Below are 14,643 nucleotides of genomic sequence, written 5' to 3' on the forward strand. Positions count from 1 at the left end.
GAATCCCAGGGACGGGGAAGACTGGTGGGCTGCCGTCTATGGGGTTGCACAGAGTCAGACACGACTGAAGCGACTTAGCAGCAGCAGCAAGAAGCAGGGTAAAGGCACCACTACCCGCCAAGCCCCTGATAACCACTTGGTGCTCTCCTTATCTGAATATGGACGTGGTTAGGTTCCTGGGACAGCTAGATTGCTCTTACTTGTGACGGATTCCCCGGTGGCTGATGCCTCTCTCAGTGACACTGGCTCCAGGACCAAATTCCTTGCTCAGGGTTCAGACTCAGATGGAGAACCAGAGCTGATGCAGACCCCGCTGGCTCATCCTGTACGCTTAATTAGGAGGAAAAAATATCAAAGTCTGTAGATGGTGAGGAAACGTGTAAGATTCTCTCTCCTGTCCTGTCAGGGAGGAATGATGGCTGCTGTCAATCAAAACATACATACACAGGATAAACCACTTGATTTATCTATTAAAGGGCAACTTGCTCTGACAACTATGGTAAGCTGGTGAAAACAACTCCAATTTTTAGTAAGACTGCTACAGTGTCATTAATACCTTTCACAACTGCTTCTCTCTTAGGTCCTTTATGAAGGTCAAACTAGAATACCCAAGGTATCTGCCACGAGTCAGCACTTCCAGACATACACAATTCAGAGCAGTGCACACCGCCTTGCACACTTGCTAAGGGTTTCTTCCACATACACCTTCCCATGTGAGAAGGGGACAAAGCTGAGATACACAAATGAGTCAGTTTCTAGAGATATGCTACCCATTCCTTATATGTTAATATAATAAACATACATATAGAAATTAAAATTTCATTTCAGCCATGAAATTAAAAGATGCTTGCATCTTGGAAGAAAAGCTATGACAAAGCTAGCCAGCATATTAAAAAACAGAGACATCACTTTGCTAACAAAGGTCCATATAGTCAGCATTATGGTTTTTCCAGTGGTCATGGATGCATGCGATAGTTAGACCATAAACAAGGCTGATAACTGAAGAATTTATGCTTTCGAACTGTGATGCTGGAGAAGATTCTTTAGAGTCCCTTGGACTGCAAGGGGATCAAACCAGTCAATCCTAAAGGAAATCAACCCTTAATATTCATTGGAAAGAGTGATGCTAAAGATAAAGCTCCAATAATTTGACCATTTGATGCAAAGAACTGACTGACTGGGAAAGACCCTGATTCTGGGAAAGACTGAAGGCAGGAGAAGGTGACGACAGAGGATGCCATGACTGGATGGCATCACTGATTCCAGGAGATAGTGCAGGATGGGGAAGCCTGGTGTGCTGCAGTTTATGGGGTCACAAAGAGTCGGATGCAACTTAATGACTGAACAATAACAACATATAGACTTACTATTGAGTGGGAAGGCTTCTGTGTTGGGGAGTTGGGGTGCAAGGTTAACACTGTGGATCACTGACCCTGAGGATGGTGATCAGATTTTAGAGCCAGAATATCTGAGTCTGATTTCCAACTCCACAAAATAACAACTATATGACCTTAAACAGGACACACCTCTGATCAAGCATCAATTCTTTCTTCTCTATTGATTGAGGTTGAAAGAAATGCCCTTTCACCTGTTCAGAGGGTTCTCACAACCTAAAAATGAGGTTGTTGGGAAGGAGCAAATTAGCTAAAGCGGCAGTGGTCAGGCTCTCTCGCCCCATGCCCTCTCGCTCTCCCCCCACGTCTTGTAAGTAATGATTTTGTAGCAGCTGAGCTCACTTATAGCACCGCACATACACCTCACAAGCTACGTGCTTGGCCATGGGCTACTTCTGTTCTGTGAGCATACATAAGCTCCACCTGGAAAGCCCTTGAGGGCGTGTTGGGCTGTGTTGTGTCGTGTTATGTCTGCTGCTGCCACCATGTGGGAACCAAAAAAGGTAGAGTCTGCTTCTTGGGTGCACTTTGATAATTTAAAAGGTGAGTTTCTAAAATCTTTAAATTTTTCTCTTGAATCTCTGGATTCCCTTTTGACCTTAATAGAAATTAACATTATGCGCTTTAGAAGTTCTCAATATTGTTTTCTTTTAGATGGGAGCTCTCATCACCAGGGATATTTAGGATCATAGAACTAAAATTTTTAACATAACGAATCATTGATTTACTTATGAACAGTACTTCAGATAATAAGTAGCTTACTCAGTAATGAATCTGCCTGCAATGCAGGAGACCCAGCTTTGATTCCTGGGTTGGGAAGATCCCCTGGAGAAGGAAATGGCAACCCACCCTAGTATTCTTGCCTGGAGAATCCCATAGAAAGAGGAGCCTGGTGGGCTACAGTCCATAGGGTTGCAGGAGTTGGACACAACTTAGCTTCTAAACCACAGATAATAAGTACATATTTTTAAATAATTTAAATCTTAGAAATTAAAGCAGATATCTTTTAGAGTTGTGAAGATTTAGTGAGAAAACTGTGGTCATGTTAAATGCACAATAGATCTCTCTTTCTTCAGCTGTAAATGTAGTCAGTTTATACCTCTGAATGAGTTTAGTTTCTTGATCTTTATCTGTACATGTAAAGGCTTCCAACCTGGAACATATATGAAGACAACACTGCTGCTGCTGCTAAGTCGCTTCAGTCACGTCCGACTCTGTGCGACCCCATAGACGGCAGCCCACCAGGCTCCCCCATCCCTGGGATTCTCCAGGCAAGAACACTGGACTGGGTTGCCATTTCCTTCTCCAATGCATGAAAGTGAAAAAATAAAGTGAAGTCGCTTAGTCGTGTCTGACTCCTAGCGACCCCATGGACTGCAGCCTACCAGGCTCCTCCATCCATGGGATTTTCCAGGCAAGAGTACTGGAGTGGGGTGCCATTGCCTTTTCCTGAAAACAACGCATGTGTATACAAAAGTTTGACTTATTAACAAAAGTAGTTGTTACATATTGTGAAGTATAGTCGGTGAAGGAAATGGCTACCCACTCCAGTATTCTTGCCTGGAGAATCCCATGGACAAAGGAGCCTGGCAGGCTACAGTCCATGGGGTCACAAAGAGTCGGACACGACTGAGCGACTAACACACACACACACACACACACACGGCTGCTGCACCAGCCAGAAAAGAATAAATGTGTCTGCAGTTCCTACAGCTTCTCGCATTTTCTTCCAGCCTCTTAGCTCGCGCCGTGCCTAAAGTGGGTTCAGTAGACAGTGCGCACAATGAGACACGCAAGACAGAGATGTACTCTGTGAACTAAACACAAGTGTAAACCCAAGTCCCCTGGCCTTCTCGTTCGTGGTGCTACAAATATGCTGGGTTTAAGGCAAAAGCCTGGGTCCCACGTCTCCACACTCTGCCGGGGAGTCCTCTTCTCAGTCATTCTCTCTGCAGTGCCCAGGTGGCGGTGGGCAAGGCCATTCCTAATCTGAGAGCCTTCCTCTCCTCTTCGCCTGTGCTTTTCCCCGTTGCTCTGGCCTTCGTTGCTCCACCACTCCACAGGTTACAAAGGACACCACTAACGACCCTGTCTGGACACACAACTTCCTGTAGAACACCAACTCCAGGCCCGGCCATCAGGGAAACCACTTCCACTCTTGGGCCTTGCTCTTTCAAAACTGACCACCAGGAAGGAGTCATTAGGCATTATGACCAGTTCTTTACAGGGACTGACAAACGTTATATATTAAGGGCCAGATAATATTGTAAACTTCAAAGGCTTTAGTAATGTATCTAACACATTCTTTTTTGCTTTGTTTTTTCAACGTGTTAAAAACAATCCTGAGCCTTTGTCCTTACAAAAACAGGTCTGGATATGTCCCAGGGCCAGAGTCTGCCCACCCATGCCTTATGCCACAGCCTCCTTCCTCCAGGAGCACGCCTGTTTCTCTGTGTGTGAGGAGGTGTCTGCTGTAGTAACGGGAGTTGCTGCCGCTGGTAAGTCACTTCAGTCGTGTCCGACTCTGCGACCCCATAGCCGGCAGCCCACCAGGCTCCCCTGTCCCTGGGATTCTCCAGGCAAGAACACTGGAGTGGGTTGCCATTTCCTTCTCCAATGCATGAAAGTGAAAGTGAAGTCGCTCAGTCGTGTCCGACTCTTTGCGACCCCATGGACTGCAGCCTACCAGGCTCCTCCGTCCATGGGATTTTCCAAGAGTGCTGGAGTGGGGTGCCGTCGCCTTCTCCGAAGGGGAGTTGAGGGGACGCTAGTTAAGTCAGGAGAGGTACCTTGAGTCTCTGTTATCTTGGCTACCCAGGCTGTTGCTCAGCCTAGTTCCACTCGCAGACTTCTTCCCTCTCTCAATCTGGCCTCTTTTGAGGAATCCTGAGCCATGGGAGAAAGCAGTCCGTGTCTGAGCTCCAGAAGTGAGTTAGGCTCAATTTCTCACACTCAGTGCTCCTGTAAAGCAAGCATGTGGCTTCCATGCCTCCTGGACATTCTATGGCAGTTAGAAGGCCACTCTGGCCGCAGCACACGGATGGAAGCTGCGGGCTGCAGTTACCTATGATACCATCCAGCTCGGCAAAAAGGCATCACTGGGCCACCTAGAGTATCTTAGACATTTATAAGCTGCTATGGACAGGACAGGAGTCACTAAGTTATTTGCGACCCCACGGACTATAGCTTTACAGGCTCCTCTGTCCATGATATTTTCCAGGCGAGAATAATGGAGTGGGTTGCCATTTACTTCTCCATAAGATGCTATGCTTATTATCATAAAGGAAGCGGGGGGAGGAGAGGAGAAGGAAAAAGGGAGATGAGGGAAAGGAAAGGAAGAGAAACCACTGCAGAATATTTCATTTGGATGTCATTATAACCACAGAGCCATTTTTACCTGATACTTAGAGCAAATTTATCAAACACTGTCACATTATCCAAAAGCAAAAGTGAGACTCCTCATCATCGATGGCAAGGCCAAAGAATGTTCAAACCATCACACAATTGCACTCATCTCACACGCTAGCCAAGTAATGCTCAAATTCTTCAAGCCAGGCTTCAACAGTATGTGAACCGTGAACTTCCAGATATTCAAGCTGCATTTAGAAAAGGCAGAGAAACCAGAGATCAAATTGCCAACACCCACTGGATCATCGATAAAGCACAAGAGTTCCAGAAAAACATCTAGTTCTGCTTTACTGACTATGCCAAAGCCTTTGACTGTGTGGATCACAACAAACTATGGAAGATTCTTAAAGAGATGGGAATACCAGACCACCTTAAATGCCTCCTGAGAAATCTGTATGCAGGTCAAGAAGCAACAGTTAGAACTGGACATGGAACAACAGACTGGTTCCAAATTGGGAAAGGAGTACGCCAAGGCTGTATATTGTCACCCTGTTTATTTAACTTATATGCATCATACAAAATGCCGGGCAAGCTGGAATCAAGATTGCTGGGAGAAATATCAATAATCTCAGACATGCAGGTGACACCACCCTTATGGCAGAAAGTGAAGAAGAACTAAAGAGCCTCTTGATGAAAGTGAAAGAGGAGAGTGAAAAAGTTGGCTTAAAGCTCAACATTCAGAAAACTAAGATCATGGCATCTGGTCCCAGCACTTTCTGGCAAATAGATGGGGAAACAGTGGAAACAGTGACAGACTACTTTTGGGGGCTCCAAAATCACTGCAGATGGTGACTGCAGCCCTGAAATTAAAAGATGCTTACTCCTTGGAAGAAAAGCTATGACCAACCCAGACAGCATATTAAAAAGCAGAGACATTACTTTGCCAACAAAGGTCCGTCTAGTCAAAGCTATGGTTTTTCCAGTGGGCATGTATGGATGTGAGAGTTGGACTATAAAGAAAGCTAAGCACAAAAGAATTGATGTTTTTGAACTGTAGTGTTGGAGAAGACTCTTGAGAGTCCCTTGGACTGCAAGGAGATCCAACCAGTTCATCCTAAGGGAAATCAGTCCTGAATACTCATTGGAAGGATTGATGCTGAAGCTGAAACTCCAATATTTTGGCCACCTGATGTGAAGAGCTGACTCACTTGAAAAGACCCTGATGCTGGGAAAGATTGAAGGCAGGAGCAGAAGGAGACGACAGAGGATGTGATGGTTGGATGGCATCACCGACTCAATGGATATGAGTTTGAGTAAGCTCTGGGAGTTGGTGATGGCAGGGAGGCCTGACGTGTGGGGTCGCAAAGAGTCGGACACGACTGAGCGACTGAACTGAACTGACTGAAAGGAGAGAGTAGATTTGGTCCTCAATGAACATCTCCCCTTCTTAATAGATAACTTCACTTTGATTCTTCTTGATTTTCACACACATGCCATAAGTCAAGGCCTTCCCACGTGTGCTGCTACTGCTGCTGCTGCTAAGTCGCTTCAGTCATGTCCAACTCTGTGACCCCATAGATGGCAGCCCACCAGGCTCTGCCGTCCCTGGGATTCTCCAGGCAAGAACACTGGAGTGGGCTGCCATTGCCTTCTCCATTGTGTGAAAGTGAAAAGTGAAAGTGAAGTCGCTCAGTCTCGTCCGACTTGTAACGACCCCGTGGACTTGCAGCCTACCAGGCTCCTCCATCCATGGGATTTTCTAGGCAAGAGTACTGGAGTGGCTTGCCATTGCCTTCTCCGTTCCCATGTGTGCTCAGCTACAAATCAGTGAGTGAGTCCCCTCAACCCACAAAGGAGCCAGAAAACAGGGCCCCTTCATCTCTGTGTCTCAGCATAGATCGGTCACCTGAAGGTGCCTCTCTCGGGGCACGAATGGGGGATGGAAGTCCCCTCTGACCCTGGAAGATCCAGCTGTGCCCAAGGACACCCATGAGGGCGGGTTCTCATCCTGATTCTTGTCTTTGACAAGCTGCACAACACCACGCAGAGGTCATGACACGGGCTGCGAGTCCATGTCCACAGACGCGATGAATTCAGTCCATCTTCTAAGCAACTGGCACTAAGCTGACATGGAAGCCGGTGATAATATTCATGGCGTTGATGATGGTGATGGTGGTGCCGTTACCAACTGGTCAGCCAGAAAGCCTTTGCTCATTGTCACTTAAGGAGGGCTGACTTTGAGAGGGCTGGAGACAACGTAGAGATGGAGAGGGTGAAGCCATCCCGAGAACTGGTAAGTTGTAGGAGGAGGGTGACTAACAGCCATGAAGATGATCAGAAAGAAGAAGGGTAAAAAAAAAAAAATTAGCCCAACTAAGACACCAGAGCTGACTGCTGGAGCTGAGGATGGAGGCCTGTCCCCACGGAAGATGCCGAATGCCGGGAGGTCTACACTGAAAGAGCACTTTCCTCAGTAGCGGGAAGGTTTGGGAGGCCTTGTCTGGGCTGACAGAAGAGGAACACAGCAGAGAAGCTGGGGGTCAGTGATGTGGTTTCAGCCGCTCAGAGGAGAAGGAAGAGACACAGGTGGTGCCTGGAGCTGCACCAGGAGGAAAATGGAAAACCTGAAACTGCCTGTAAGAGGCCAGGGAGAGCACCAGTGACAGGTCGGAAGGGAAGGAGGAAAGGTCGGGCAGTCAGGGCTGGCGGAAGTGCCTGGCCCAGGCAGACTGACGGCTGTGTTTTGGTTGCCAAGACAACGAGCCTAAGTAACAGCCTGAGAGGCCCCAGACTCCCTCTCTGGGGTCCATCTGCATCTGGGTTATGCCTTGCAGACCTGATCTTCTCCCACTTACACGTACAATGTGCTACTCTTGTTGCATGAGGTATGTTTATCACCTGAAACAACTCGCAGGTTACAATCAATCACGATTCAGAAACACATATTTCTCAGCGTCGTTAGTGGAAACAAATGTCTGCAACAACGAAGCTGAAGCCAATCACAGGAAAGAAAAAGAACAGCATTCTAACCTTTAGCATTACCCATAACTTCTTTAAACACAGAGAATGTTACAGCAGAGATCTACTTTTCCCAGCAGAGAATGTACTTCATATTTTCCTCTGGAAACTAAAGATACTACATATAAATTTAAAATCATATATTTCTTCAAAGTATTAATTTTTAAAGCGGCCAAAATTGCTAACAACCAGGGAAAGTACCGACTTATAAATTACGTGCTTGGTACATAGTATACATTGTGAATTTGCATGCATATTAAATGCAAATAACCAGAAGAGTGTAACATTAACGCTTCAAATTTATATGTGCAAAAGACAGTAAATTCTAACACTGAAATTCTTCCCAGAAAAAAAATTAACTCGCCTCATCCCATGTGATTACTGCAGTCCGTGGAGCAGCCTCAGTGTAGAGTTCAGGAAGAATATAACTTTTATCAGTTATGCCCATCCCACCAACCAGGTAGAGCTCACAAGACCATTTGGCATCGTGTGAGGCAGTGGTCGGGTATTGATACTGCTCAGCTTTTCAAAGTTTGTTTTTTTTAATAATTTGACAGGAAAAAAAGGTTCCACTAAAACTGCCACCTTTGAATCACTAAGAGAACCTTTCTGCCTTGTAAAGATTTAAACACTGAGGAAATGGGGCAGAAAACAGCTGACTCTGCTCTTCCACTAAAGGAGAAGTCAGAGATTTGCGATGGTAAAATTTTACATGTCAGCTTGGTCAGCTGTGGTGCCCAGTAATTTGATCCAGCAATAGTCTAGCTGTGGCTGTAAAGGTACTTCTGTAGGTGTGACTGGCATTATCCATCTGTTACCTTTCAGTGAAAGAGGCCACCCTGGACAGTCTGAGTGGGCCTCATACGATAAGCTGGAGGTCTTAAGAGCAGAAACTGAGTTTCCAGGCGAAAAGGGAATTCTGCCTAAAAACTACAGAAATCTGGCCTATGTTTTTAACCTGTTGACTTGCCCTAAAGATTCCAGATTCAAGGCTACAACATCAACTCCTGTCTGCTGGCCAGCCAAGTGAGTGTCAGACTTGCCTGCTTCACGCAACTGTGTGAAACAATTACTTAAAATAAACAAACTATACACACACACATACACACACATACACACATACACATGTAACACATATACACACACATACACATGTATATACACACACATACATATACACACACACATATATATATGCACGATATCTATTGATTCTATTTGTCTGGAAAACCCTGAGTGATACAGGATTCAAAAGGATTTCCCATTTAGAACAAAGTGTCCAGTATTATAATCCATCCTGGAGGCTGGGTGAATGTTGCTTGATTTTGATTACAATGTAAAAATTAATGTATTCTTTTTTTAATTTATTTTGAGACATGTAACACTACATCAATTTCACATGTACAACATAATGATTCAATATATGTATATATTGCAAAACAATTACCATAAGAAGTCAGGTTATTGTCAGTCACCACCCATAACTACAAACTTTTTTCTTGGGATGAGAAGTTTTAGTATCTAGTCTCTCAGCAAGGTCTGAATGTATAATACAGTATTACAGTCACCACGCTCTACAGTACATGGCAATGACTTACTGATTTTGTAACTATTAGTCTGTACCTTTTGACACTTTTGCTCCTTTTTCAAAAAGCTCCACCACTTCAGAATGCAAACCTATCTTGAAAATTGCCTTCCTGATACTCATTTAAAGACTTTTCACTCCAATAGGCTGACTCTAGGAAGAATAATGGGGAACTGTATTTGTAAAGGGAGCTCGTGAAAATCTCTTGGGTGGCTGAACATCCAGTTAGCAATACCGGTCTGGAGCTCACCTTGTTTGTATTTATATTGTGAATTCTTTGTAGATGCTAAGTCTTGGGGAATAAGATTGCCCACCACCCCCCCCCCCACAACATTTATGACCTAAAAGCAAAGATCATGCCATCAGCTCTAATAAAGCAAATATCCGTGTCAAGTTCAGATCAAACAATTTCACGGGTTTAATGCCACTCTGATCGCTCCTTCTCTGTCTCCTTTCTCCCTTGGCCTCACCAAAGCAGCTTACTGTGTGTGCACTCCCGCCTCGGCTCTTACTGTCTCCTCTTTGCAACATGGAATGCTTATCCCCACACCCGGATCCAATTACTGTGTGTACACAGCCCAACCCAGGCTTGTGTTTCCTTTCCTGGACCGATAACTCTTCTCACATCCTTTTATTTATTGCCAACTGCAGGATCTCCTGGGGGCAGGAAGAATGAGGGGAAGGGTCCTACCATGTCCAAAGGATAATCAATCAATTTAACAAATTTCTATCTTTTGCAAACTGATCCTTTGCCACGGTTCCATGACTTGTAAGCTGGGAAGAGAACTGACCTATTCTGGAAGGCATCTGGACATTTGATGCATAATCTTTTGGATAACCCCGACACCTTTTTTTTTTTTTTTTTTGGACCTGTAGGGATGGGAGGAGTTCTCCAAGGCAGCCGAGGAAAATCTCTTCTCTTTCTCCCTTCTTCACTGCAGCCCTTCTCACCAAATGCCTGCCTCTTTCCTCTTCTTTTGAGTTTCTGTATAGCCCACAAGCATCACCTCCCCTAAATGTCATTTTGATCATGTCACTTGTTGCCAAGAGTTCCAAATGTTTCTTCAAGAAAATTAAATTTCCATCCCAGATCTCAAACCCACCAGATGACTCCCTGCTTTCCTCCTACTCCTCTTTTCTAGCCCCGCCCCCGAACTCTGACCCCGCCCCCACTCCCTGGTCCCAGCCCTGCCCAGTCCCTTCTCTGCTCTCCAGATGGTGATGCTAACCCTTCTCTCCCCTGCGTGCGTGCGTGCGTGCGTGCGTGCTCAGTCCCTTTAGCCATGTCCAACCTTTTGTGACCCGATAGACTGTCCATGGAATTCTCCAGGGAAGAATACTGGAGTGGGAAGCCATTCTCTTCTCCAGGGGATCTTCCCGACCAGGGATCGAACCCACATCTTTCATGAGTCTTGCACTGGCAGGCAGGTTCTTTACTTGCCCTCTTTCTAGAATCTTCTTTTGAATCTTTGCTTGGAACAGAAGTCCCTTAACTTTATAAAACTAATTCCTGCTCAGTTTTCACAGGGAACATTCAAGAGCTGATGGGCTTCCTGGATCCCATATCCCAAATAATTAAGTCAACATGGTTATCCACCATTCCTGATTCAGATCCTGAAGTTGGGACTCACAGCGCACATCCAGGAAATCCTGGAGCAAAAAGTCAGTAACCACCTGAGTAATAACGCTCTTGATCTCATCTGAAAGCACGCCTACTTGTTTCAATCTCCTAATAAAATCACAAATGAAAAACCTCCCCCAAATTTAACCTTTCCTCTCTGCAAATTCTCTTAGACAGGAAACTGGTCTACACAAGTATTATTAGGCATGCATACCAGAATGCATTTCCCATTGTGATTTATGCACATTACCTACAGTTATGGATGTATTTTTGGAAAATTGTTTTTTAAATATTTAATAGCCATTAAACGGGTAAAATAATACTCCGCGCCTTATGTAACAGTGATAAGTCATTCTAGCACTTTTTGCAAGAATTTGCAATTGTAATCAGTAATTTGGGCAGAAAGAATGCCAGTGGTTTTCAATCATCACTGGTAAAAATGTAAATTCTTTAAAATTAAGACTCTGAAGTTCACCTGCATTAATCTACTGCTAATGCAAGCTGGGACTATTCCCTAGGATTTTGAATGGCTTAACATCAGCAAGACATGTCACAAACTCCATCCAAATCATTCAATACATATCATGCATTATTCCAAACCTCTCAGAAGATGAAACAGAGAGAGGCAACGAGAGTGTTTGAAGAACAAAAGGAAAAATGAAGCACAGAGACCTTGGGTTAAAAGTATAAAACCCTTGAGAGGGTTTTAAGGACATTTTAGAGTCCTGAAAAATGAAGACAAATCAGCAGGCCCATTAACTCAGCAGTGAATTAAAGCGTCATTGTTTCCAATTTCAGCCTTGAATATGGAGGGCGCCAAATGGACCACATTCTCCTTCCCTAATGTAGAAGGACAGTGAGCAGTCACTACTCTGTATACTGAAGTACCTTTCTTCTTTTCCAGCTAATTTAGTGAAAGAGTGCTATCCATTTCCTACCTCTTTTGAAACATTATTACTAACTTCCCTAGGACCACATTAAAGGGATAGTGAGAAAATTAACAATTGGAGATTCAAAACAACACAAGCTCTTCCCCATTCATTTCAACTTTTCTTCCTTTTAGTCAAAGGTACTGTTTATTATCTTCAGATGTTCTGTTCTTTATTGTAATACTTGAAACAGAGTGGAAAATACAGCATGTGGATAATCCACAAACTGAAGAGTCCAACTTGTTGTGACCCCATGGACTGTAGCCCGCCAGGCTCCTCTGTCCCTGGGGATTCTCCAGGCAAGAATACTGGAGTGGGTTGCTGTGCCCTCCTCCAGGGCAACTTCCCGATGCAAGGATGGAACCGAGGTCTCCCACACTGCTGGCAGATTCTTTACCATCTGAGCCATCAGGGAAGCCCAATACTTGAGACAAAATGGAAAATACAGCATGTGGATAATGTAGAAACTAAAGAAACTCTGAATTTAAGAAGTGAGCCGTATTCCACAATTATCTACATTTGCTTGCCTCATCTCATGGAAATGGAGTCAAAGCAGCTCCTTCCAATCTCTGGATGAGGTAAAAGGTCTGGAAGATCTAATGTGAACACATGAGAGATATTCCTAAAGAATCAGCTTGTATTTATACTAAAAAATGTTCATGATGCAGTCTCACCAGTTAAGTAGGGATAGGCCCATGGGTTAACTGCTTGCAACTCTTGCAGTCCTTTCGCGGGCCTCTGCTTCCACATCCAGAAGTCAGTGCATCCCAAGTGGTAGGTCTCAGCACACTGCTGTGCTGTGAACTGGCTCCAGATCTGCTGTGAGGTCCTGACACCACTGGGCCATGATACCCACATCGACATGCTGCTGTACAAGGCACCACTGCCCTTCTGGAGAAGTGGCCGATGCAGCTGGAGGGAGGTGTTTGCATTTCAGATGTGCAAGGAACATCTGGACATAGGTGTGGCTCTAGGAAGTTGGGGAGAGAGAATTGCTGGGCAAAGCTACAGGTATCAGCTCCCCAAATTCTCTTTATGGATTTCAGAAACTTCTTTCTGCTGGGGGCTAATGCACCCTTTCCTTGGCATCCAAGCAACCTATGGGGTAACTGCTCTGACAATGAACATGCATTTTACAAATTAGGGCCCTGCCATTATTTTTAATTACTTCATAGACAAAAAAAAAAAAAATACAATGGGCAGTATCAGAGTATCGCATGTACAGAGCAAAGAGAAGTATTAAAGCAATTGAATTTTTTAAATACAAACTTTCAAAAATATTGTTGTAAAATTTGGAATAATGTGGAAACAGCTCGAATATTTCTTAATTGCTGCCTGTATAGTATCTGACAGTGACGAACACGAATGCCAGGAGAAGAATCACTGACATCTTGATCAAGATTTCTATGAGACTATTTCAGGCAAATAAGCAATATGAAACAAAGTTACATTCATGAAAACAAATTCAAGTTTCTTATTAGAAATTTGAGAACATTTTATTTGGAAGTTTCTTATCTATGCAGTAATCCCAAATGGATGTTCTCAACTATATGCACCACCATGAGGTGAAATTGAGGGCTGATTTAAATAATGTGCTTATGTTAGCACCTCTGGGATTTTCAATTTTAGGTATTATCTACTGACCTCTCACAGAGAAGGCAATGGCAACCCACTCCAGTACTCTTGTCTGGAAAATCCCATGGACGGAGGAGCCTGGTAGGCTGCAGTCCATGGGGTCGCTAAGAGTTGGGCACGACTGAATGACTTCACTTTCACTTTTCACTTTCATGCATTGGAGAAGGAAATGGCAACCCACTCCAGTGCTCTTGCCTGGAGAATCCCAGGGATGGGGGAGCCTGGTGGGCTGCCGTCTATGGGGTTGCACAGAGTCGGACATGACTGAAGTGACTCAGCAGCAGCTACTGACCTCTCAAAGAGGAAGATGAGGGTTCCTTTGTTTCCTCCACATATACTTGTCCCATATTTCTGTCCTGTCAGATTTCTAGCACAAGTGTGGTTATGTTAAATACCAATTTTTATATCATTGTAACTACAGACACTCTTAATGTCTGAGTCAGGTATTTTTCATGGGCTTCCCAGGTGGCTCAGTGGGAAAGAATCCACCTGCAAATGCAGGAGCCAAAGGAGATGCGGGTTCATTCCCTGGGTCAGGAAGATCTCCTGGAGAAGCAAATGGCAGCCCACTCCAGTATTCTTGCTGGGAAACCCCATGGACAGATGAGCCTGGCGGGCTACAGTCCATGGGCTCGCAAAGAGTCAGACACGGCTGAGCGCACCAAGCACACATGTATTATTAATGCTACTCAATGATTATATTTCCTTTTCAACATTATTTCTTCTTCCTGGAGTTAATCTCTGTTGCATTCAGGTTACTTTCCTTATATATCTACCATGAGGTTATCCCCAAAGCCTCCCCAAGTTCTGTAAACTTCTTTACATTTTATCAATGTTATCTTCAAGAGGTCTTTCCTGTAGCCCCCAGCTTACTCCTGTTGAGATCAGCGTGACACTTGTCCCTCTCCATGCCTGGCTCTTCTGTTGTCCTGTCTCTGGGATCTGGGGCCTTCTTTCTCCCCCACCCCCAACTGGTTTATGCTATCATTTTGCATTCCAGTCCCCTATCACGAAAAGGACATCTTTTTTGGGTGTTAATTCTAGAAGATCTTGTAAGTCTTCATAGAGCCGTTCAGCTTCAGCTTCTTCGGCATTACTAGTTGGGGCATAGAC

At 44.6% G+C, this 14,643-nt stretch overlaps 1 protein-coding gene and 1 long non-coding RNA gene across 8 annotated transcripts in view; one reads left to right on the forward strand and one right to left on the reverse strand.

Moving 5' to 3' along the window:
* LOC147361390 (uncharacterized) overlaps window positions 1–14,643 on the reverse strand; it is a 235,163-nt gene that overhangs the window by 59,006 nt on the left and 161,514 nt on the right. The gene's annotated exons all lie outside the window — the stretch shown is intronic.
* Window positions 1,800–11,105, forward strand: LOC147361391 (uncharacterized). 3 transcript variants are annotated; one of them, XR_015137828.1, is made up of 4 exons: window positions 1,800–1,937; window positions 3,763–3,892; window positions 8,586–8,786; window positions 10,222–10,544. It is a non-coding gene; the product is annotated as an uncharacterized LOC147361391 (long non-coding RNA). The 3 variants fall into 3 exon arrangements; XR_015137829.1 differs by lacking the exons at window positions 8,586–8,786; window positions 10,222–10,544 and adding an exon at window positions 10,864–11,105; XR_015137827.1 differs by lacking the exon at window positions 8,586–8,786.

Source organism: Bos grunniens, chromosome 12 (assembly GCF_055505025.1).
Source record: "Bos grunniens cultivar Pamir isolate PY7600 chromosome 12, Bosgru_T2T1.0, whole genome shotgun sequence".
NCBI classification, from domain to species: Eukaryota; Metazoa; Chordata; class Mammalia; order Artiodactyla; family Bovidae; genus Bos; species Bos grunniens.